General features: G+C 48.3%; 1 protein-coding gene across 4 annotated transcripts in view; it reads right to left on the bottom strand.

Annotated features, from left to right (window-relative positions):
- Window positions 1–23,092, bottom strand: part of sept5a (septin 5a) — a 176,286-nt gene that overhangs the window by 70,341 nt on the left and 82,853 nt on the right. The gene's annotated exons all lie outside the window — the stretch shown is intronic.

Here is a 23,092-nt window from a genome sequence, read left to right on the forward strand (position 1 = left end):
TGTCACAAGTAGGCTTACATTAACACTGTAATGAAGTTACTGTGAAAAGCCCCTAGTTGCCACACTCCAGCACCTGTTCGGGTGCAAAGAGGGAGAATTTAGAATGACCAATTCACCAAACAGCGGTCTTTCGGGACTTATGGGAGGAAACCGGAACACCCAGAGGAAACCCACGCAGACACAGGGAGAACGTGCAGATTCCGCACAGACAGTGACCCTAGCTGGGAATTGAACCGGGTCCCTGGCGCTGTGAAGCAACAATGCTAACCACTGTGCTACCATCTCACTCGGCACCTATAGGTGTCGCCAAGGAGACCCCAGCCGGGCGTCGTTCAGCGCTGGTCCCCATAAACGGGACCAGGCGGAACGGCACTTGGGGGGCCTCCCAGAAGATCAGAGGTTCACCGGTGGTCGGCCTCTGACAGGGTGGCACCCTGGCATTGCTGGTGCCACCCGGGCACTTTGGCACTGCCAGCCTGGCACCTTGGCAGTGTCACCCAGACAGCCTGGCAATGTCACCTGGGTGCCTAATCGGGGAACTGAGATGAGGAGAAACTACTTCTCGCAGAGGGTGGTGAATTTGTTGAACCTGCTACCCCATATCGCAGTGGAATCTGAGTCACTAAATGGCTTCAAGAATGAGATAGGTATATTTATTCCAATAACGTCTCTAATTCCTATGGAAGCTAAAGAAATTTGGCATGTCTGCATTGAGTCAAACAAACATCGACAGATGTGTGATAGACAACATCCGGCTGCATCACAGCCTGGTATGGCAACTGCTCAGTCCAAATTGCAAGAAACTGCAGAGTGTGGTGAACTCAGCCCAGCGCATCACACAAGCTTGCCACCCTCACATTGATTCTGTATACACCTCCCGCTGCCTCAGGAAGGCAGACAGCATTATCAGAGACTCCTCCAACCGAGGCATTGTTTTCTTCCAGACCCTTCCATCAGGCAGAAGGTACAGAAGTCTGAAGAACCGCACATCCAGACATAGGAACAGCTTCTTCCCCACAGCTACAAGACTCCTAAACGACTCCCCTTCGGACTGATCTCTTCCCTGTAAGAACACTATTCACGACGCCCTATGCTGCTCTTGCTCATGTATTTGCTTTGTTTGGCCCCTTGTTCCACACTGTAACCAATCACTGTTTGTCGATGTACCATCTGTCAATGTTCTCCGCTGATTGTTCTCTTTGTCTACTACGTATGTACTAATTACGTTCCCTCGGCCGCAGAAAAATACTTTTCACTGTACTTCGGTACATGTGACAATAAATCAAATCAATCAATCAACTTATGATTTTAAAAATGGGTTTAAGGGATATGGACAACAGGTGGGGAGGTGGATTTGAGACCCTGAAGAGATCAGCCATCATCTGATTGAATGGCGGAGCAGGCTCGATGGGCTGAATTCCCTACTTCTGCTCTTAATTCCTATGTTCCCTTGTTCCAGGCTGGCATTTTGCCTGAACTGGGGATCGGGCCTGGGGATGCCCTGCCAGTAGGAGGTGGGCTCCATGGGGAAACAAGGACTGCCTAACAGGTGAGTTGGGGATTTGGGGAGTCCAGGTGTCACCTCGTTTGGGGTGGGGGGGGGGGGGGGGGGTTGAGAGATCAGGGTGTCATTTAAAAATGGCGCCCCAATCTCTTTCCGCACTGAGGAGTCTTGCTAGTCGGAGCTCCTCAGTGCAGGATATGCGGCTAAGTGTGGCCTTGGTGGGCCGCTCCCCACCAGGGGCTGAAAAAAAGAGTGCAATTTGATTGCGCCGGGAACGGCCCCTTGATTCCAGCCCATAATGGACTCTATTTTGTTTTACAATCGCACCCTAAGTGAGGGTGAATACCAGTTTGGATAGCACCCAAATGCCTGGCAGGAATCACCCCGCCAAACCCGCCCAAAATGACACTAAGGGCATGATTCTCTGCCGCGCTGTGCACAAGCGAGAGCACAGCGCGGTCCGAGAATATCAGGAGAGCCCTCCAGCAGGCCACCTGACAGCCTCTGTGCCTCGCGGGATTTACCCAAGTCCCGCGAGACATTTGAGCCAGAACTCTGCCAAAAAGGATCAGGACCAAATGACGCTCGCGGAAGTAGACCTTAAGCCTATTTACGACCTACCTGCCGGAGATCCACCGGCCTCCCTTGATTCTTCAGCCTCCCCAGGGAGGCTGTAACCAAGCACCAATCAGTGCTGGTCCACACAAACGTGGGCCAGGTGGAATGGTAATCGGAGGGGGTCTCCCAGGCCGTCGGAGGCCCCTGAGTGGCCTAGTCAAGTGCAGAGTGGCTCCCTAGCCCTCCCCCTGGAACAAGGGCACCTTGGTACTGCCCAGCTGGCACCGTGGCACTGCAACCCTGGCACTTCCAAGGTGCCCGAATGGCATTGCCAAGCTGGCAGGAGCCCCACCCGGGTGCCAAAGTGGCACTGACATGGGTCAGGGGCCGAGGGGGGAGGGGTCTGAAAAGGGGGGCCTCCAGTGATCCCATAGTGGGGTGTCCTCATTTGTGGAGTGTGTGGGGAGTGACATTGCTCATGGGTTGGGGGACAAGCTCTCTTAAGGATTGGGGCACCCTTTCAAAATGGCGGACTGATCTCGGAGTTCTGCTCCACCGTGCTAAAAAAAATTCTAAGTGTGGGCTGAGCCAGTGAGAAACTCCCCAGGGCCCCAGAAAAGTGACTAAATGTTAGTGAATAACAGTGGGGAACTCACAAAGAACTTTGAAATTTCTCCGGAGAATCGCGTCCTTAGTCATTTTTTTCAAGAGCTGGCTGTTACATTTCTTACATTACAACATTGGCTACATTTCAAATGTACTTTCTTGACAGTAATGCTTTGGGGTGTCCGGAGGTCATGGCAGGTGCTATACCAAGTCGTTCTTATCTTCTTTCACTGATCCATTGGACAGGGCAAATGCTCAAACAGACTTGTGTCCTTTACATGGAATATAATGGCCTGCTTTCCCAGAATTGGGGGAAAAAAGGCCTCAGACTGGAATGTGCTCAAAAGGGCATTTTCAGCAAAGAATCTGCGGTCTCCAGTTTTGTTCAGAGATTGTTAATAGTTTGATTGGACATTATTTGTTCAGTTTTATGGCACTTTCACAAAGATGGACGACTTGTTATTGAAGCTGGGAGGCTCCAGGTGTCTGGAATCACTCACAAGCTGCCAGAAAATGTCTCTGGAAAGATATACATCCATGTGAAAATGAATGAAAGACTCCACTCATAGCATAACACTAACACCTTGTTCAAGGCAATCTTTGCACCGGAGTGCTAGCCAGGACATAATGGCAAACAAAATAACTTTGGAATGAATTATAAAGAGTTTTCATAAAATCACAGACCAACAGTCCAACAAATAAGTTTAACTTGGCTCGACAGACAGAGAGCATTATGGTGCTCCATTACTGTGAAGCTACATTGAGCGTCACTGCTGCCATCACTAACTTGTGAAACAAAGAAACTAGATATCAGGGTGATAACGATCAGTGAGAATGATTGAACAAATTCGTTTTTAAAATGTATTGCCATTTTTATCAGAGTTTTTCCAGTTGTGCAAGTAACACAACAAACCCTCAAAGCTGATACAGTACAGCATGAATGCTTCTCCCTATATGAATACAGAAAAAAAACAGGACAACACCAAGATGGTTGGTTCAGCTTAATCATTACGCACCTCGGTTTATATAAGAAAAAAAGCATTGAAAGGATAAACGAAAGGATTGAGGGGCAGAGAGTGAGAGTGTGTGTGTGTGTGTGAGAGAGAGAGAGGATAGCCGTGAAAACATGGCAAACTGGTGCACACCCATACGTACAGCACGTTAAAGGCAATGTTACATAGCTTTCAGAAAACCTTGTCAGAGCATATCAGACATTATGGAACTTGGATTTTGAAATAAGGGTGCTATACTTTACAGGATGCACGATTTAGATCGGAATATACAGGTTAGGAATTCCATTGGGGTACATTCGGGGAGGTGATGGTGTAGTGGTATTGTCACTGGACTGGTGATCCACAGGGAAATGCTCTTGTGATCTGGGTTCGAATCCCACCTTGACAGGTGGTGGAAATTGAATCCAATAAATATCTGGAATTAAAAATCCAATGATGACCATGAAAACAATTGTCGTTTTAAAAAAACAACCAGTTGGTTCACTAATGTTGTTAGGGAAGAAAATCTGCAGTGACTCCAGATCCACAGCAAAAGGAAAGAAATCGGTCGGACCAACCGGCATTGAACTGGACACTGGAAATGACCCAGCCCTGTCAGGCGTGCAGCGTCCTCCTTACCGGCATCTGGAGGCTTGTGCCAAAATTGCTAGAGCTGTCTCACATTTCTTACATTGCAACATTGGCTACATTTCAAATGTACTTTCCTGACAGTAATGCAGCAGCCTGGCATAGTCACACTCTCAGAATCCTACCTCATAGAGAACATCCCAGACTCCACCAGCAGAGGTGGCAACACAGTGATATACGGTCAGGAACAAGTTGCCTTGGGTGTCCTCAACATGACTGCAAGCCCCATGAAGTCTTATGGCTTCAGGGCAAACATGGAAATCTTCTGCTGATTACCACATATCGTCCAATGTCAGCTGATGAATCAGTATTCCTCCATGTTTAACACTTGGGGGAAGCACTGAGGGTGGCAAGGCAACAGAATATACTCTGGGTGGGGGTCTTCAATGTCCATCACCAAGACTGGCTTGGTGGCACCATTACTGAGCGAGCTGGGTGAGTCCTAAATAACATAGCTGCTAGACTGCATCTGTGAAAGGTGGTGAGAAAACCAACAAGAGGGATATACATCCTCACCCAGATGCATCTGACAATGGCTGTATTGGTAGGAGTGGCCACTGCACGGTCCTTGTGGAGACAAAGTCCCATCTTCATATTGAGGATACTCTACATCGTGTTGTGTCGCACTACCATTGTACTGAATGGATAGATTCAGAACAGATCGGGCAACTCAAGACTGGGTATCCATGAGGCACTGTGGGGCAGCAGCAGAACTGTACTCAGCCACAATCTGTAGCCACATGCACCGGCACATCTACCACTCTACCATTATCACCAAACCAGGGGATCAACCTGGTGAAGCTACAACACACGACTATTTGCAAGGCAAACAACATAAGCAGCAAGTGATAGACAGAGCTAAGCAATCCCACAACCGATGGATCAGATCTAAGCCCTGCAGTCCTGCCACATCCCGTTGTAAATGGTGGTGGACAATTAAACAACTCACCGGAGGAGGAAGCTCCACTAATATCCCCATTGCCAATGTTGGATCTGGAGTTCTGCAGACAAGGCTCTCCTGTGCAGATCTCCAGATCCACAAGGCAAGGAGTGCCTTCAAAGACAAGGCTGAAGCATTCTCCATAATCTTCAGCCAGAAATGCCGAGTGGATGATCCATCTCGATCTCCTCCAGAGGTCCACGACATCAGAATTGCCAGTTTTCAGCCAATTTGATTTACCTCAGGATAGCAAGAAACGGCTGAAAGGCACTGGATGCTGTTAAGGCCATGGGTCCTGACAATATTCCGGCAATAGTACTTGTGCTCCAGAACTTGCCATGCCCCCAGCAAGCTGTTTTAATACAGCTACAACACTGGCATCTACCCAGCAAAGTAGAAAATTACCCAGATATGTCCTGTACACAGAAAGCAGGCCAAATCCAACCCGGCCAACTATCAGCCTACTCTCAATAATCAGTAAAGTAATGCAAGGGGTCATCAACAGTGTTATCATGTGGCACTTACTTAGCAATAACCTGCTCACAGACACTCTGTTTGGTTTCTGCCAGTGTCACTCAGCTCTTGACCTCAATATAGCCTTAGTTCAAACATGGGCAAAAGAGTTGAACCCCAGAGGTGAGGTGAAAGTGACTACCCTTGACATCAAGGCAGCACTTGAAAGGAGCCCAAGCAAAACTGGAGTCAATGAGAATCAGGGGGGGGAACTTTCCACTGGTTGGAGTCATACCATTTACAAAGGAAGATGGTTGTGGTTGTTGGAAGTCAGTCATATCAGCTCCAGGACATTACTGCAGGAGTTTGTCAGAGTAGTGTCTTCGACCTAACTGTTTTCAGCTGCTTCATCACTGATCTTCCTTCCAAAGAAAGTTCAGATGTAGCGATGTTCACTGATGATTGAACAATGTTCAGCACCATTTGTGACTCCTCACATACTGAAGCAGTCAATGTGCAAATGCAGCAAGACCTGGACAATATCCAGACTTGGGCTGGCAAGTGGCAAATAACATTCACGTCATTCAAGTGACAGGCAATAGCCATCTCCAATAAGAAAGAATCAAACCATTGCCCCCTTGCCATTCAATGGTATTACCATAACTGAATCCCCCACCACCAATATACTGGGGGTTAGCATTGACCAGAAACTGAACTGGACTAGCCATATAAATACTGTGGTTACAAAAGCAGGTCAGAGGCTAAGAATCCTGGAGCAAGTAACTCACCTCCTGACTCCACAAAGCCTGTCTACCACCTACAAGGCACAAATCAGGAGTGCGGTGGAAACTCTCCACTGGCCTGGATGATTGCAGCTCCAACAACACTCAAGAAGCTCGACACCATCCATGACAAAGTAGCCCGCTTGATTGGCACCCTGTCCACAAACATTCACTCCCTCAACCACCGATGCACAGTTGCAGCCCTGTTTACCATCCACAAAATGCTTTGCAGGAACTCACCAAGGCTCCTCAGGCAGCACTTTCCAAACCCATGACCACTACCACCTTGAAGGACGAGGGCAAGAGATATCTGGGAACATCACCACCTGGAAATTCCCATCCGAGTCACCCACCATCCTGACTTGGCCGTTCCTTCCCTCTTGATGGCTCAAAATCCTGGAACACCCTCCCTAACAACACAAAGGTTGTACCTATGTTACAGACGTCTAGTCAGCTCTCAATAACGGCTAACAGAATGGACCAGATCACATAACCTTTTAAAGTTTTAATGCGTTAAGATCGATTCATTCCAGGAGTGATTATATAAGAAATGGGGCTCAGTTATTTTATAAACAAATGTTATAACAACAAAAGAAAATAAAGTAATATTAAAATTTTACCTCAGCTCTAACACTAACAGATTGCATGCAGTTTCTTAACCTTAAGACATTAGTTCCCATTAAAGCTCACTTTAAATAACCTTGCTGCTCTCATGCCACTTACACAGATAGGTCAAGGCAATCCTTGCATTTAAGAAGCAATTTGTCTTCTGTTAGAGACATTTGTTCAGAATCCTTATCCAAAACCTGCTTTGCTGGCAACTTTCATGACCTCTCAACACAGTAGCATGGTGGTTAGCACAAGTGCTTCACAGCTCCAGGGTCCCAGGTTCGATTCCCTGCTTGGGTCACTGTCTGTGCGGAGTCTGCACGTTTTCCCTGTGTGTGCGCGGGTTTCCTCCGGGTGCTCCGGTTTCCTCCCATAGTCCAAAGATGTGCAGTTTAGGTGAATTGGCCATGCTAAATTTCCCTTAGTGTCCAAAATTGCCCTTAGTGTTGGGTGGGGTTACTGGGTTATGGGGAAAGGGTGGAGGTGTGGGCTTGGATAGGGTGCTCTTTCAAAGAGCCGGTGCAGACTTGATGGGCCGAATGGCCTCCTTCTGCACTGTAAATTCTATGATTCTCTGGTCGATTTCCACAGCCTTCTGCTTGTAACTGTTCAGTACAGCATTCATTTGCATTCTATCTTTCTCTGTCTTTCTCTCTCTCACACACACTCTAAGCTACTTTCACCCCCTGAGGTGGTCAGACTTGAATCCATTATCGTTATCTAGGCTGTCTGATTTCCTACTCCTGTTTCTATAAAAAAAAGAGCCGAGCCATTCATATGCAATTAACCTTCCATTGATGGACAAATAGGTCATCAGACTCTGTGATGGCATAATGGCTGGTCAAACACAGTTGTCCCGAATGACAATGGATTTGAGTGGATCATCCTGGCTGAACCAGGGCATCCTGTGCATTCCCACCAACAAGGTGAAGTCTGAATGGGACAAGGTAACTCAGGCTGAGAGTGTATCCCTCTGACTCTGCTGCTAGAAGTCTTTTCCCTCAATCCTAAATCTCCTGCGACATCTTGGACCCCATTTCTGGATCCAAATTATTAATATCGCCTTATCATGACAACCATCACCACAGCAGCTGCAGCAGTTTAAGAAGGCAGCTCACCACCACCTTCCCTACAGCAGTTGGGATGGGCAGCAAAAACCGTATCTCATAAAATTATTTTTTTTAAATCCTTGATTATTTTATGTCTGAACTGAAGGAGATTCATTCCTAATTAAGGAGCAGATGATATTCTTCTATGCTGACATGTTAGGATATTATGCAGTTATTTTTCATTAGCGTCAAGGATCAAATTCTAAGGACGCATCAAATATCTTCCCAAGCTCTTTAAATACACCAGACAAGTGGGATTTAATTTTGTCACAGGTCAAACACAATGTGTGTTGTCCCCCGCGACTACTTCACACTTCTGCACAGCGAGAATGTAGAAGGGTCAAACCAATGTCTAGAGCTTAGAGCGTCAAGGGGTTGGCAGGGGATAGTGCAGGGTGGGGATGGGGGGCGGTGGAGCACAGAATCTTGCTGCAGGCGGATGATTTACTGCTCTTTTTCAAATCTTTTTGAGGTTATTGGGAAGATTTTAGGCAGATTGGAGGAATTTGGTCGGTTTCCGGGTACAAATTGAATATGGGGAAGAGTGAAGTTTTCACGATCCGAGCAAGGGGGCAGGAGAGGAGGTTGGGGGGGGTGGGGGGTGCGGAGGTAAAAAAGTAGGGAGGGGAGTTGGGGAGCGGGAGGCGGGATGGGGGGATTTTAGATATTTATTTGTTTTGATTATTTGCATTCTTGTTTGCTTGTGTTGTGTTTGGTTGAGTTTGATGTATATATGTACATAAATGCCTCAATAAAATATTTTTTTTAAAAAAGGATAAAATCTCTGAGTTGCAAATATCTGGAGAAATAGAAATATCCTGGGATATCAAATTGTTGACATGTTGCACAAAAGATAAAACGAAAGCACCACTAAACATATTACCCTGCCTACAAATACCTCTATGCCTCCAGATATCAAATCCATGGCCCATAAGATGTGGTAGGAATTTCAGATTGCCTAGAATGGGAGAGAGTGTGGAAGTTAATTTAAATGTCCCCTCCAGCTCACGGACCAACCTCCAAGCTCTCAGAGTGTAAATGATTATAGGATCTTCACACTTGACAGACACAGCCTTGAAATCCCCGAGAAACTGGGTGGGACAGTGGTTAGCACTGCTGCCTCACAGCGTCAGGGGCCCAGGTTCAATTCTGACCTCGGTGACTGTGCGGAGTCTGCACATTCTCCCTGTGTCTGCGTGGGTTTCCCCTGGGTGCTCCAGTTTCCTCCCACTGCCCGAAGATGTGCAGGTTAGGTGGATCGGCCATGGTAAATTGCCCCCTGGTGTCCAAAGGTTGGGTGGGGTTACAAAGATAGGGTGGGGTATTGCCGCCCCCCCCCCCCCAACCCCAGCAGTTGGCTAGTTTTACGCAAGGCATCTTTCTATTCCATATAAAATAACTGAGCACCTCATTAATTTTCTTTAGGACCATCACAGAAAGCAAGATTGGCAGCATCTGTAAAGAATATAATAACCTAGGCAGCACGTTCATCTTAATCAGTGCTATCCTGCCCAAGGAGCAGCTGCATTAGTTCAATTAGCTAGACAGTTGGTTTATGATGTAGAACGAGGCCAGCAGCACAGGTTCAATTTCGTACTGGCTGAGGTTATTCATGACAGCCCTGCCTTCTCACCCTTGCCCGTTGCCTGAGGTGTGGTGATCCTTGGATTAAATCACCACCAGTAGCTCTCTCCCCCAAAGGGGAAAGCAGCCTGTGGTCATCTGGGACTACGGCGGCTTTACCTTACCTTACTGCACAACCACAATATCAGCAAGGAGGACCAACGGTGTAGGTCCCACTTGATAGATGCAAGTGATGGGGGGGGGGGGAAAGTTTGCCCCGTACAAATGTCTGAAAGAGGGGGGTAAAAAAAATACCCAAATAGTAAAGCCCTAGGGGGACCATCTAAATGGGAAATTAGCAAAAGGGGGAGGTCTTTCCCTTAGCCTTCCCAGAGACATAGCCTCAGGCTTCGTAAAATTAATTCTATAACCCAAGAAGAAGCTGAATAATAGTGGGAACGGAACAGGAACGTCTGGGCTTAGATACAAATAGCAACATGTTAGTCGCGTATAGCGTAATCTTATGCTGCTTTCTCCAGTGAACTGCCCAAATACCGAAGGATCCTGTCAAATTGTCACCGCCAGGGGCTCAATAGCTACTGCGAACAACAACGGGGGTAACGGGCAGCCCTGCCTGTTCTCTCGCTGGAAACAATCAGATCTATAACCACTAGAAAGAACTGCAGCCAGTGGTCTGTGATACTTGTATCCACTTAACAAACTCCCCTCCCAGCCCCAACTTCTGCAGCATGTAAAATAAATAATTCCATCCCATCCGGTCAAAAGCTTTCTCAGCGTTTGAAGAGATCGCTAAACCATCTAATGCCCACTGAATGATTTTTACTAGTCTCCAGATGTTGTTACATGAATTCTGGTCCTTTATGAACCCAGTCTAATTGCCCTGGATGGTCATAGAGAAAATTCCTTCCAGGCACCGTGTTAATACCTTAGCAGCTTCAAATCTACATTCAGAAATGAAATTGGCCTGTAGGATGCGCACTCTTCCAGATTCTTGTCTGCCTTTAAAATTAAGGGAATATTTGTTTCATGGAGCATCTGAGGCATCAGACCTGCTTCAAATGAGTGGTTATCCACACCAATCAAAGGATCTATCAGCAAGTCTTCAAATTCCTTATAAAGTTCACATCCAAAGCAATCGGGCCCCAGGGCCTTGCCAGTCTGAGACGGAACCATTTTACTTCAATGCAAAATTGTTGTTTGTCTTTCCAGATTTTCTGCTCTCCTCCCCCTGTCACTTGATCTTCAGCATGAACTGGGAGTTCCCTGCCAACATGCCCATTCCCCAAGTGTAAGCCTGAAAAGTGAGTGAGAGCAGGTGATGATAGGGTTAGGGTGGTGTGGGAGTGGTGACTTCAATACCCAGCCTATATTCAGGGAATCACCGGGTAGTGATAAAAACCATGATGGCTATTCCTCCTCCTTAACCCAGCACACAGAAGTCAACTCTAAATCCCCGGGCATCACAGTGGCTGAGGAAAAGCTGGGAGGTTTCAATTGCATATGGCTCATATCCACACTGACCCCTGATTTAATCATGATGAAAACATGGGGGTTACAATTGACCAGAATCTGAACTGGATTAGGCATATAAATACTTTGGTTACAAGAGCAGGTCAATGGCTGTATCCCGCGGTGAGTAATCACCTCCTGACTCCTCAAAGCCTGTCCACCATCTTTAATGTACAAGTCAGAAGTGTAGTTGAATACTCTCCACTTGACTGAAAGAGGGCAGCTCCGACAACAGTCAAGAAGCTCAGCATTATCTTGGACAAAGAAGCCATTCACTCCCATTCACTCCTTTCACCACTGACAAACAATAGCAAGTATGTACCATCTACCGGAACTCTCCAATGCTCTTTAGGCAGAACCTTCCAAACCCATGACCGCTAACATCTAGAAGGACAAGAGCAGCAGATACCTGGGAACCCCACTGTGGTGAACGTATTGTACTAACCATTCACCACTGTATTACTGCACTACCGCAACCCTTGAAAAACAGGGCGCCAAGTACACCGATTTTAAGTTATATGTGCTCCTTGACCTCTGCGCCCCTCTCCTAGAACATAGAACAGTACAGCACAGAACAGGCCCTTCGGCCCTCGATGTTGTGCCGAGCAATGATCACCCTACTCAAACCCACGTATCCACCCTATACCCGTAACCCAACCCCCCACCCCCCCTTAACCTTACTTTTTAGGACACTACGGGCAATTTAGCATGGCCAATCCACCTAACCTGCACATCTTTGGACTGTGGGAGGAAACCAGAGCACCCGGAGGAAACCCACGCACACACGGGGAGGACGTGCAGACTCCACACAGACAGTGACCCAGCCGGGAATCGAACCTGGGACCCTGGAACTGTGAAGCATTTATGCTAACCACCATGCTACCGTGCTGCCTGTTGGGATTGGACTTCCAGTGCAACCTCAGGAGCCCAACTCGGAAGTTCGGTGGGCCCCGACCCCCACTCCGTATCTAGCCTGGCAACCCTGAAGGTCGACCCCGCTCTTCGCAAATCTCGCCGCCGACTGTAACCCAGTCACCACCAGAAGCAGGCAGTACAGCAAACAGGACAGGACTTTCATCAGGTCCGAGGTCCAGCGACCTGGAGAGCTCAGGTGGTGGTCGTCAGGACCGGGGAAACGACCCAGATGGTTGTAGACTACAGCCAGACTATAAACCGGTACACGCACCTCGATGCGTACCCCCTTCCCCGGATCGCGGACATGGTTAACCAGATCATGCACTACTGGGTGTTCTCCACGGTGGATCTGAAGTCTGCGTACCACCAGCTCCCAATCCGCCCGAAGGACCGCCACTACACGGCATTTGAGGCAGACGGCCGCCTATTCCACTTCCTCTGGGTTCCCTTCACCGTCACAAACGGGGTCTCGGTGTTCCAAAGAACAATGGACCGAATGGTGGACCAGTACGGGCTGCGGGCCACATTTCCGTACTTGGACAACGTCACCACCTGTGACCACGACCAGCAGGACCACGACGCCAACCTCCAGAGATTTCACCAAACCGCCCAAGCCCTTAACCTCACTGACAACAAGGAGAAATGCGTTTTCCGCACAACCAGACGAGCCATCCTCGGCTACATCGTGGAAAACGGTGTTTTCGACCCCGACCGTATACGCCCCCTCCTGCAACTCCCCCTTCCCCACTGCCCCAAGGCCCTGAAAAGGTGCCTCGGGTTCTTTTCCTATTACGCCCAGTGGGTCCCCAACTATGCGGACTACTAAGCCCGCCCACTAATCAAGGCCACCACCTTCCCACTGCTGGCCGAGACCCGCCAGGCCTTCAGCTGCATCAAGGCGGACATCGCCAAAGCCGCGATGCGTGCGGTGGACGAGTCTGTCCCCTTCCAGGTGTAGAGCGACGCGTCAGAAGTTGCCCTCGTCGCCACCCTTAACCACGCGGGCAGGCCAGTAGCATTTTTTCACGTACCCTCAACGCCTCCGAAATTCGACACTTCTCGGTCGAAAAAGAAGCGCAAGCCATTGTGGAAGCTGTGCGGCACTGGAGGCACTACCTAGCTGGTAGGAGGTTTACCCTCGTCACCGACCAACAATCGGTAGCCTTCATGTTTGATAATACGCAGCGGGGCAAGATCAAGAATGATGAGATCTTGAGGTGGAGGATCGAACTCTCCACCTATAATTCCGATATTACATATTGTCCTGGGAAGCTGAACGAACCCCCAGATGCCCTGTCCCACGGCACGTGCGCCAGCGCACAATATGACCGACTCCGGGCTATCCACGATGAATTCTGCCACCCGGGCGTCACCCGGCTTCTCCACTACATCAAGGCCCGCAACCTGCCCTACTCCACCGAGGAGGTCAGAGCCATGACCAGGGACTGCCAAATCTGCGCGGAGTGCAAGTCGCACTTCTATCGACCGGATAAGGCCCACCTGGTAAAGGCATCCCAGCCCTTTGAGCGCCTCAGTATTGACTTCAAAGGGCCCCTCCCCTCTACCAACTGCAACATGTATTTCCTCAACGTCTTTGACGAGTTATCCCGCTTCCCCATTGCAATCCCCTGCATCGACATGACCGCAGCAACCATCATTAAAGCCCTACATAGTGTTTTCACCCTATTCGGCTTACCCACGTACGTCCACAGCGACCGGGGCTCGTCGTTCATGAGCGACGAACTGCGTCAGTACCTGCTCGGTAAGGGCATCGCCTCGAGCAGGACTACCAGTTATAACCCCCAGGGAAACAGGCAGGTGGAGAGAGAGAATGCAACGGTCTGGAAGGCCGTCCTCCTGGCCCTATGCTCCAGGAATCTCCCAGTCTCCCACTAGCAGGAGGTCCTCTCCGACGCGCTCCACTCCATTAGGTCCCTCCTTTGCATGGCCACAAACGAGACCCCTCATGACCGCTTGTTTGTTTTCCTCAGGAAATCCACCTCGCTTCCACCCTGGCTGAAGACACCAGGGCCCGTCCTACTCCGCAAACACGTAAGGAGCCAGAAGTCCGACCCCCTGGTCAAGAGGGTCCTGCTCCTTCACACCAACCCCCAGTAAGCATATGTAGAACACCCCGATGGCCGACAGGATATGGTTTCCTTCCAGGACCTGGCACCCGCAGTTTCCCCTACCACCACCCCAACCTACCCCCCCAACCCACACCGAACAGCACCCCCATCCCTACATGGCCTCTACACCACCTCCTAGACTCCCTTCCCCCTTCATCGACCCACGGGAACGAAGCTCCAGAAGACACGCTCCCGGAGTCCATGTCTGTGCCCGCACCGGCGAGTTCACCACCCAGGCCCGCACCGATGAGTTTGACACCCAAGCCATCTGCGATACCAGACTGAACCTGTGAACCCTTCATCCCCGCCGGACTTCATTTTTTTAACAGGGGGTGAATGTGGTGAACGTATTGTGCTAACCATTCACCACTGTAACACGCTGTTGCCCATGTGGGCTCCACCCATGGACCATTGTACGATATTACACAGAATGTATCATGTTGGTGCCCTTGTAGGCTCCGCCCCTGGCTTCTCCCCTTGAGGGGAGGTATAAAGAGCAGTAGCCCTGTAGGTGGCTCTCACTAGCAGAGCAGTCGCAGGCAGGCACTGTTCTAATCGATTAAAGCCACAGTTTACATCTACTCTCTCGCGTGAATTGATGGTCGCATCAACCACCACCTGGAGTTCCCCCTCCAGGTCACACACAATCCTGACATGGAAATATATCACCGTTTCTTCACTGTCACTGTAGAAATCCTGGAACTCCCTCCCAGCAGCATGGGTGTACTTGCACATCAAGGACTGCAGCGGTTCAAGAAGGCAGTTCACTGCCACCTTCTCAAGGGCAACCCAGGATGGACAATAAATGCTGGACTAGCCAGCGACACTCATAACACGTAGATAATTTTTTTTTTTTAAACCCCCACCCTTCGAAAGAGCACCCTACCTCAGCCCAATCCCCATCCCTATTCCTGTTACTCCACCCAGCCTTTGGTCACTAAGGGCAATTTAGCATGGCCAATCCACCTAACCTGCACATCCTTGGACTGTGGGAGGAAACCAGAGCACCCAGAGAAAGTCAAAACTCCACACAGATAGTGACATGAGGTCAAAATCAAATCCGGGTTAGCAATGCTAACCATTGTGCCACTGTGCTGCCCAAGATATGAACAAGGGAGAAAGGGATTCATTGTGAAAATGGAAAGAGGGAGCCAAAGAAGGAGAGGCAAAAGAAAAATAGAATGAGGCAAAGAATGAAGAAATAAGGGAGGAGAAAGAGAAGGTGGAAGAAGGGAGGCAAAGAGTGTGTGGAACCATAGAAGAAAGAGAGAAACTTAACCAGGAAGTAAAGCTCTAAAGTGAAAATGTACACAGCAGTCATCACTGCATAGGAGGCCATTTGACCCATCGGGTATGCTGGCACTCTAGTCAGTCCCACACCACTACGCCATACTGTCGTCCTACAAGTCTGCCTCCCTAAAGTGTTCATTCTCCCACCCCTCAAAAGCACTAATCCTCTCTGCTTCCAACATCCTCGTATGGAGGTGAGTTCCAGGTCATTACCAATTGCTGTGTGAAGAAGGAGCCCTTCCTCGCATCCCTGACCCAAAACCCTAAAACTGTGCCCCAGCTCCTGTACCATCAGACAATGGGAATAGCCCATCCCAGTCGAAGTCATCCAAACCCTTCCACAATCATGCATGCCTCCAGCAAACCTCTCCTTAACCTCCCCTGCTCCAAAGAAAACAATCCCAGTCCCTTAACCCAGCTCCACAGGCATACTTCCTATCCCTGGAACTACGCCAGAAAATCCCCTCTGTAACCTCCCTTGCACCCCCATATTCCTCCTAAAGTGTGGTGACCAGAGGTGGGCCCTCCACTTCATTTGTGTCCAAACCAAATCCCCACAAAAGCCCAGCACAACTTCGGAAACAATAAATCACATTTATGCAATACCTTAACAAAGTAAAATGATTCAAAGCATTTCACAGGAGTATAATCAGATAGAATTTGACACTAAGCAAAAAAAATAATAAACACGGTGGATTAAAAGAGGGCAGAGAAGAGTGTAGAGTCAGAAAGGTTTAGGGAGGCGATTTCAGAGCAGATGGACTCGACAACTGAAAACATGGATGTCAAAAGTGGGTCAAAGAAAATTGGAGATGCAGAAAAGGCCAAGATTGGATGATCTTAGAGATCTCGAAGTCTTGCGGGGCTTGAGGAGATTACTGAGGAAAGAAGGAATAGATGTGAAGGGACTTGAATATAAAGATTAGAATTTCAAACTGAGGCACTCCTTTAGCCAATGTAGGTTAGTTATTCTTCAGGGTGACATGAATTGAGCAGCGATTGTGGGCTCCAGTCTTCCTGACCAAATGAACACCCGAGTGGAATTTAATGTCCTTTCCTGAGGTGAGTTTGTGGATGGATTTGTTTATTGTCATGTGTACCAAGGTACAGTGAAAAGTATTTTTCTGTGAGCAGCTCAACGGATCATTAAGTACATGGAAAGGAAAGAAAACAAAAGAAAATACACAATAGGGCAACACAGGGTACACAATGTAACTATACAACACCGATATCGGGTGAAGCATACAGGGGTGTAGTGTTAACGAGGTCTGTCCATAAGAGGGTCATTTAGGAGTCTGGTAACAGTGGGGAAGAAGCTGTTTTTGAGTCTGTTTGTGGTGCTCTCAGACTTTTGTATCTCCTCCCCGATGGAAGAGTGAGTAAGGCAGGTGGGAGGGGTCTTTGATTATGCTGTCCGCTGTCACCAGGCAGCGGGAGGTGTAGATGGAGTCAATGGATGGGAGGCAGGTTTGTGTGATTGACTGGGCTGTGTTCACGACTCTGAAGTTCCTTGCGGCCCTGGGCCGAGCAGTTTCCATACCAGGCTGTGATGCAGCCAGACAGGATGCTTTCTATGGCGTATCTGTAAAAGTTGGTAAGAGTTTTAGGGGCCTCACGGTAGCATGGTGGTTAGCATCAATGCTTCACAGCTCCAGGGTCCCAGGTTCGATTCCCGGCTGGGTCACTGTCTGTGTGGAGTCTGCACGTCCTCCCCGTGTGTGCGTGGGTTTCCTCCGGGTGCTCCGGTTTCCTCCCACAGTCCAAAGATGTGCGGGTTAGGTGGATTGGCCATGCTAAATTGCCCGTAGTGTAAGGTTAATAGGGGGATTGTTGGCTTACGGGTATACGGGTTACGTGGGTTTAAGTAGGGTGATCATTGCTCGGCACAACATCGAGGGCCGAAGGGCCTGTTCTGTGCTGTACTGTTCTATGTTCTAGTTAATGTGGACATGCCAAATTTCCTTATTTCCTGAAGAAGTATAGGCGCTGTTGTGCTTTCTTGGTGGTAACGTTGACATGGGTGGACCAGGACAGATTTTTGGAGATGTGTACCCCTAGGAATTTGAAACTGCTAACCATCTCTACCTCGGCCCCGTTGATGCTGACAGGGGTGTGTACAGTACTTTGCTTCCTGAAGTCAATGACCAGCTCTTTAGTTTTGCTGGCATTGAGGGAGAGTTTTTGTCGCTGCACCACTCCACTAGGTTCTCTATCTCCCTCCTGTATTCTGACTCGTCGTTATTCGAGATCCGGCCCACTATGGTCGTATCGTCAGCAAACTTGGAGATGGAGTTGGAACCCAATTTTGCCACGCAGTCGTGTGTGTACAGGGAGTATAGTAGGGGGCTAAGTACGCAGCCTGCGGGACCCCGGTATTGAGGACTATTGTGGAGGCTGAGAGGAAATTAGATCAGCTGGGAAGATACCAGATTCGGACCCCAACTCCATCCAACCTATGTCCAAATAATTTCAGGGTGGGGAGGCTCGTGAACAGCCTTCCTTCCGCAAGACCAATTGAGGCCCATAACTGGGCAATCAATGCCCACTTCAGGGCCTCAGCCAGCCACCAGTCTTATTCAGGCAGCAGCGGCACCAAAAAGGCTCCGATTATGGAGGTGGCGGTGTAGGGAGATCCCTCATTGTCAGACACTCACTGACTGGTTAACGGAACTGGCATCATGAAGAGGGAGGGGGGGCTGGAGAACTAAAAGCCATCCTCTTGCCTTTCTTTTGATCCCCCATGGCCCTCATAGCCAGCGACACCCTCCCCAAAACTCTCTTCCTGCCCTCATTCAACAGCAACCTGATCCCTGAGTGATCTCTGGTGGGTGCATTGCCAACAGATACTATCATACCCTATGGCGCTGATGGCAATGAGGAATTGGCAGCCTCTGACTGCCTGGAAGTTCTTGGGGTGGGAGGGGGGGTGCTTTCCAGCCCCGGGTTCTAAATTCTTCCCTGGGAGAAGGTCCACCACTGAACACTTACTGGCACGTAATATAGCAAGCACCCTCAAAGGATGTAGGGTTCTCACCAGCTCTCTCGCCGGCCTGCAATTGAGCTCATTATGCCCCAGTGACCCTCAGTGCCCTGGTCCAAACCTGGTGTCCACCCCAGTGTTCCTGAATAACCTACCATTCCACAATATCAGTGCTCCTTGAGCCGGAGTGATATTGGTCTTTTATTTGAAGTCAATGAAAAGTAAAACAGAGTGTGTTGTATCAAATGACTACTATTGTTACAAGCTCAGTTTGCACTATTTGCAAACATCAATTTCAACACTTTTGTGTTGATGACAGCATATTATCAGGTTAACAAGTGAAATAGCAACAACATCCCTGGATCACCCCAGGAAAAGTGTTTCAACAGGCTGCAATGTCTGCTGATTTTCACAAGAGGAAGCCGCAGGATAGCAAGTTCCTCTGACAACCTTCTTCAGCACAAGTCTATTTGCTAGGAGGCTGCACACCTCCTGCTGGGTCTGTTTTTCCCCATTATTGGCGCAGAAGTTGCAACATCAGGGCCATCACATTAATGCAACTTTCATCCTTAACCTTCACCTCAAAACATTCTATGCCATAAATTACTGCAAGGGCCAGCTGCAATGGTGAATCTGGGATTTTGGTAAATTACATAACTTGCATTGTACAAGGTATCTCTGCAAACAATTAGATTTGAGGCTAGAGAAATAAACAAAAGGACAATGGAGAAGGAAATTGCATTAAATTAAGAAAGAAATTAAAAAGTAATAAAAGGAACCATTTTAAAAATTGATTATGATGCCTGGGGCTAAAAATTGCCACGCACCATTTTCTCAGCCACCAAGGACACAATTCTCAATCTGCTTGTGGAATTAAGTGTATACAAATTTACTGTCTGATTGCAGCTTAGGCCTGAGAGTTCATAATGCCACTGCCTGCTTCAATACTCAGTTGAGAGCCAAGCAGCGGGTTCTGATACCACATGGTGCAGCCAACCTTATGTTCTTAAATACAGTCTGTCCCTCTTAAAGGGAAGCTCGACCGAATGGTCTTGCCCACTCACCGAGGCCATTCAGCCCATCGGCTATGGCCATTCAGCTCCTTGATCTTGTTACCATTCAATTACATTATGGTTGATCTGTATCTTAACTCCATTTACCCTGTTTTTTCCATACCCTGTAAGTAAAGATTTTTTGATAGGCTTGAATTAAATAATTAAACGTTTGCATAAGAAACTCTAGTCATGCCAAAGACTAATGTTCAAAATACCACATGGTTCAAAATAAAATGCCTATAGGGACCAAGATTTTTCATTTAAAAAGCATCCTTTTACTGACATTTGGGAACTCAAATGATCAATGCATATGAAAACAATGTAATAATAGATTTAGAAATTATACGGCCAACACATTTACTTGGAGCTGCTGCATCTCAAAATTTCCCACTACACCACTGCTTCTTTCATCTACCTTGTCAAGCCCTGCAAGAATTTTGAGAGGTTACCTCCCATTCCTCTAAATTCCAGAGAATACAGACCCAGACTCTTCAATCTATGCTCATAGGACTATCTCACCAACCCAGGAATCAGTCACTGGAAAGTATAACCTTCCTTTGGTAAAGAGACCAAAACTGTATCCAATAGTCTACAGTCTTCCAAAGGCTCTGTACGCTTCCAGAAAGTCTCTTTACTCCTGTATTCAAATCCTCTTTTAATAAAGGTCAACATACTATTTTCCTTCCTAATTGTTTGCTGCACTTACATGCTAGCGTTCAGTGACTTATGAATAAGGACACCCAGGTCCTTTCGGACATCAACACTTCCCAATCCCTCACGTCAAGTTCTGCAGACTGGCCGAAGTGAATAATGAACTACAGAACATGTAGGTTAAAATAATTTATCATAGAACAACTGCATGGTAAGATAACTAGGATAAATAAAATAATAAACAACGAACACTAAACAACTATTATGGAACTACTGCAAATACATCTATCTCCCAGCACAACCAACTCCCAACTCCAGATCCCATGGTGCCGTGACCTAGTGGCCGGAGGTCATGCATAACATTATATACAAACTAGCCTTATGGATATCATCACACTCATCACATTCTGTTTTTTATACCAAAAATTGGTAGGAAACTCCCAAACGTCACTCTTTTCTTGACATTATATTTCAATTGCAATGATCTTGCCCACTCACCGAGCCTATCTAAATCCCTTGATGCCTCTATGCGTCCCCCTCATAACCCATATTCCCACCTCGTTTTGCTGCCATTTTTCCTACATTACAGTCATGATTTTTTGGTGATTAGTTGAAAGGTCAATATTGGCAAAGAAACCAATCGGATGAAAGAATTCCCCTGCTCTCCTTCAAAATATTGCTGGAGATATTTTATGTTCAGCTAAGAATCATAGAGTCACTTCAGTGCAGAAGCAGGCCATTCAGCCCACCGAGCACCCTACCTAGGCCCACTCCCCCGCAAACCCACCTAAACTTTGGACATGAAGAGGCAATTTAAATGGCCAATCTACCTAACCTGCACATCTTTGACTGTGGGAGGAAACCCAAGCAGACACAGAGAGAACTTACAAGCTCTACACAGACAATGACCTGTGGTCAGAATCAAACCTGAGTCCCTGACTCTGTGAGGCAGCAATGCTAACCACTGTGCCATGGAAGATCGGGACTCGGTATAATGTCTCCTCCAACTATGCAGAACAGCACACAAACAATACTACACTGGAAAAATCAGGCTACATCAAGGCTAAATCAAGCCTCTGGGGCATGATCTATCGGCCATGTCGCACCAGGCTGAGAGTACAACGCCGTCAGTATATGTCGGGTGAAGCCTCCCGCAGGCTTCCTGGCAGCCATGCCACCTCGTGAAATCTATCCAAGTCCCGCAAGGCGGCGCAACCAGGATGTGCACGATTACGTTGGTTTTAAACCACCTTCAGCGTACTTACCTGTGATCTCCCGGGATGTACTGCAGCCAGGTGCTGTCCAGTACTGCTCCACACAAACATGGGCCAGGCGTAATGGCACCCAGGGGGTCTCTCAGGCTAATGGAGGCTCCTGGGTGGCCAGGCAAAGTGCAGAATGGCCCCCTGGTCCTCGCCCTTGAATGTGGGCATCTTGGCACTTCCAAGATGCCCAGGTGGCACTGCAAAGCCAGCAACACTGCCAGGGTGGCAGTGCAAGGGTCCCTAGGTGGCACTGCCAAGGGTCAGGATCTGAGGCAGCTATGCCCATGAAAGGAGGGTGGAGGGGGTTATGAAGGTTGCGGGGAGTTGCAGGGCAGGTACGATGGGGCCTCTGGGAGGTTGGGGGGGCTCCTGGTAGGGGGGCCTCTAAAAGGGTTGGGGGGGCCTAAAGAGGGGGTGTCCTCACTTGAGGCGGGGATAAAGCCCTTGTGTGGGGGGTTGCCCTTGGGTGGAGGGGGACCACAATCACACTTAGAGATCAGGGCACCCTTTCAAAATGCCAGCCCGATTTCTGAATTCTGAGTGATGTAGTGGGGAGCTCGCTGGCAGAGCGGGAGGGAAACTCCCAGCAGAACCCACCACAAATGACACTTTTCCATTAGATCGCACTCCTAGAGTGCAACACATGTCCTTCTGATAGAGGTAAGCGTGCTACCACTGAACCACATCTTCGTAGACTTCATAGAATTTTACAGTGCAGAAGGAGGTCATTCAACCCATTAAGTCTGCACCGACCCTTAGAAAGAGCTGCCTAGTTAAGCCCACGCCTCCAACCTATCCTCGTAACCCTATCCAACCCACAATTTAGCATGGCCTTTCCACATAGCATGCACATTTTCGGACTGTGGGAGGAAACCTACGCAGACACCCGGAGAAAGTGCAAACTACACACACAATTGAACCCAGGTCGCCGGAGCTGTGAGGCAGCAGTGCTAACCACTGTGCACCATAGCATTTGAGGAATCCGGGAGACCAGACAACTACTGGCTTTGCATAGCACTTAGAAAAGGGTTGCCATTCTTTATAATGAGGGTCACTAGGCTGGACGTAAATTCCTTTTTATTGCCTGGGATAATGGGATCCTTAGTGACTGCAGCTGGGTGTCTGCCGACTCTACCTGGGTAAAAAGAAAGACATATGGCCGAGCTCAATCCCTTCAGCAGAAAATTGAAACACAAACAGAAAGATAAAATTACTTTACGGGTAGCCCAGCTGGCTTGTAAATAAATTTCATCTAGGATTGGTCGATTGCAATGTTGCCGGCAATGCCTCATTAATGGAGACAGCGCCTTCAGTAGAAGGTTCTGGCCACAAGGTGGAGCCCATCACTATCATTTCTGGGAATGTAGACTGGAAGCAGACTGGATTTCCTACACCGGAATTCAGTACCTGTATCATCGGGCAAGGACAGACACACTCTGAATACGTAATTCTGTGGGAGATGTGCTTGAGTTGGATACTGCCAGATTCACAGTGAGGCACACTCTCTCTCTCA

This window comes from Scyliorhinus canicula, chromosome 1 (assembly GCF_902713615.1).
Source record: "Scyliorhinus canicula chromosome 1, sScyCan1.1, whole genome shotgun sequence".
Taxonomy (NCBI): domain Eukaryota; kingdom Metazoa; phylum Chordata; class Chondrichthyes; order Carcharhiniformes; family Scyliorhinidae; genus Scyliorhinus; species Scyliorhinus canicula.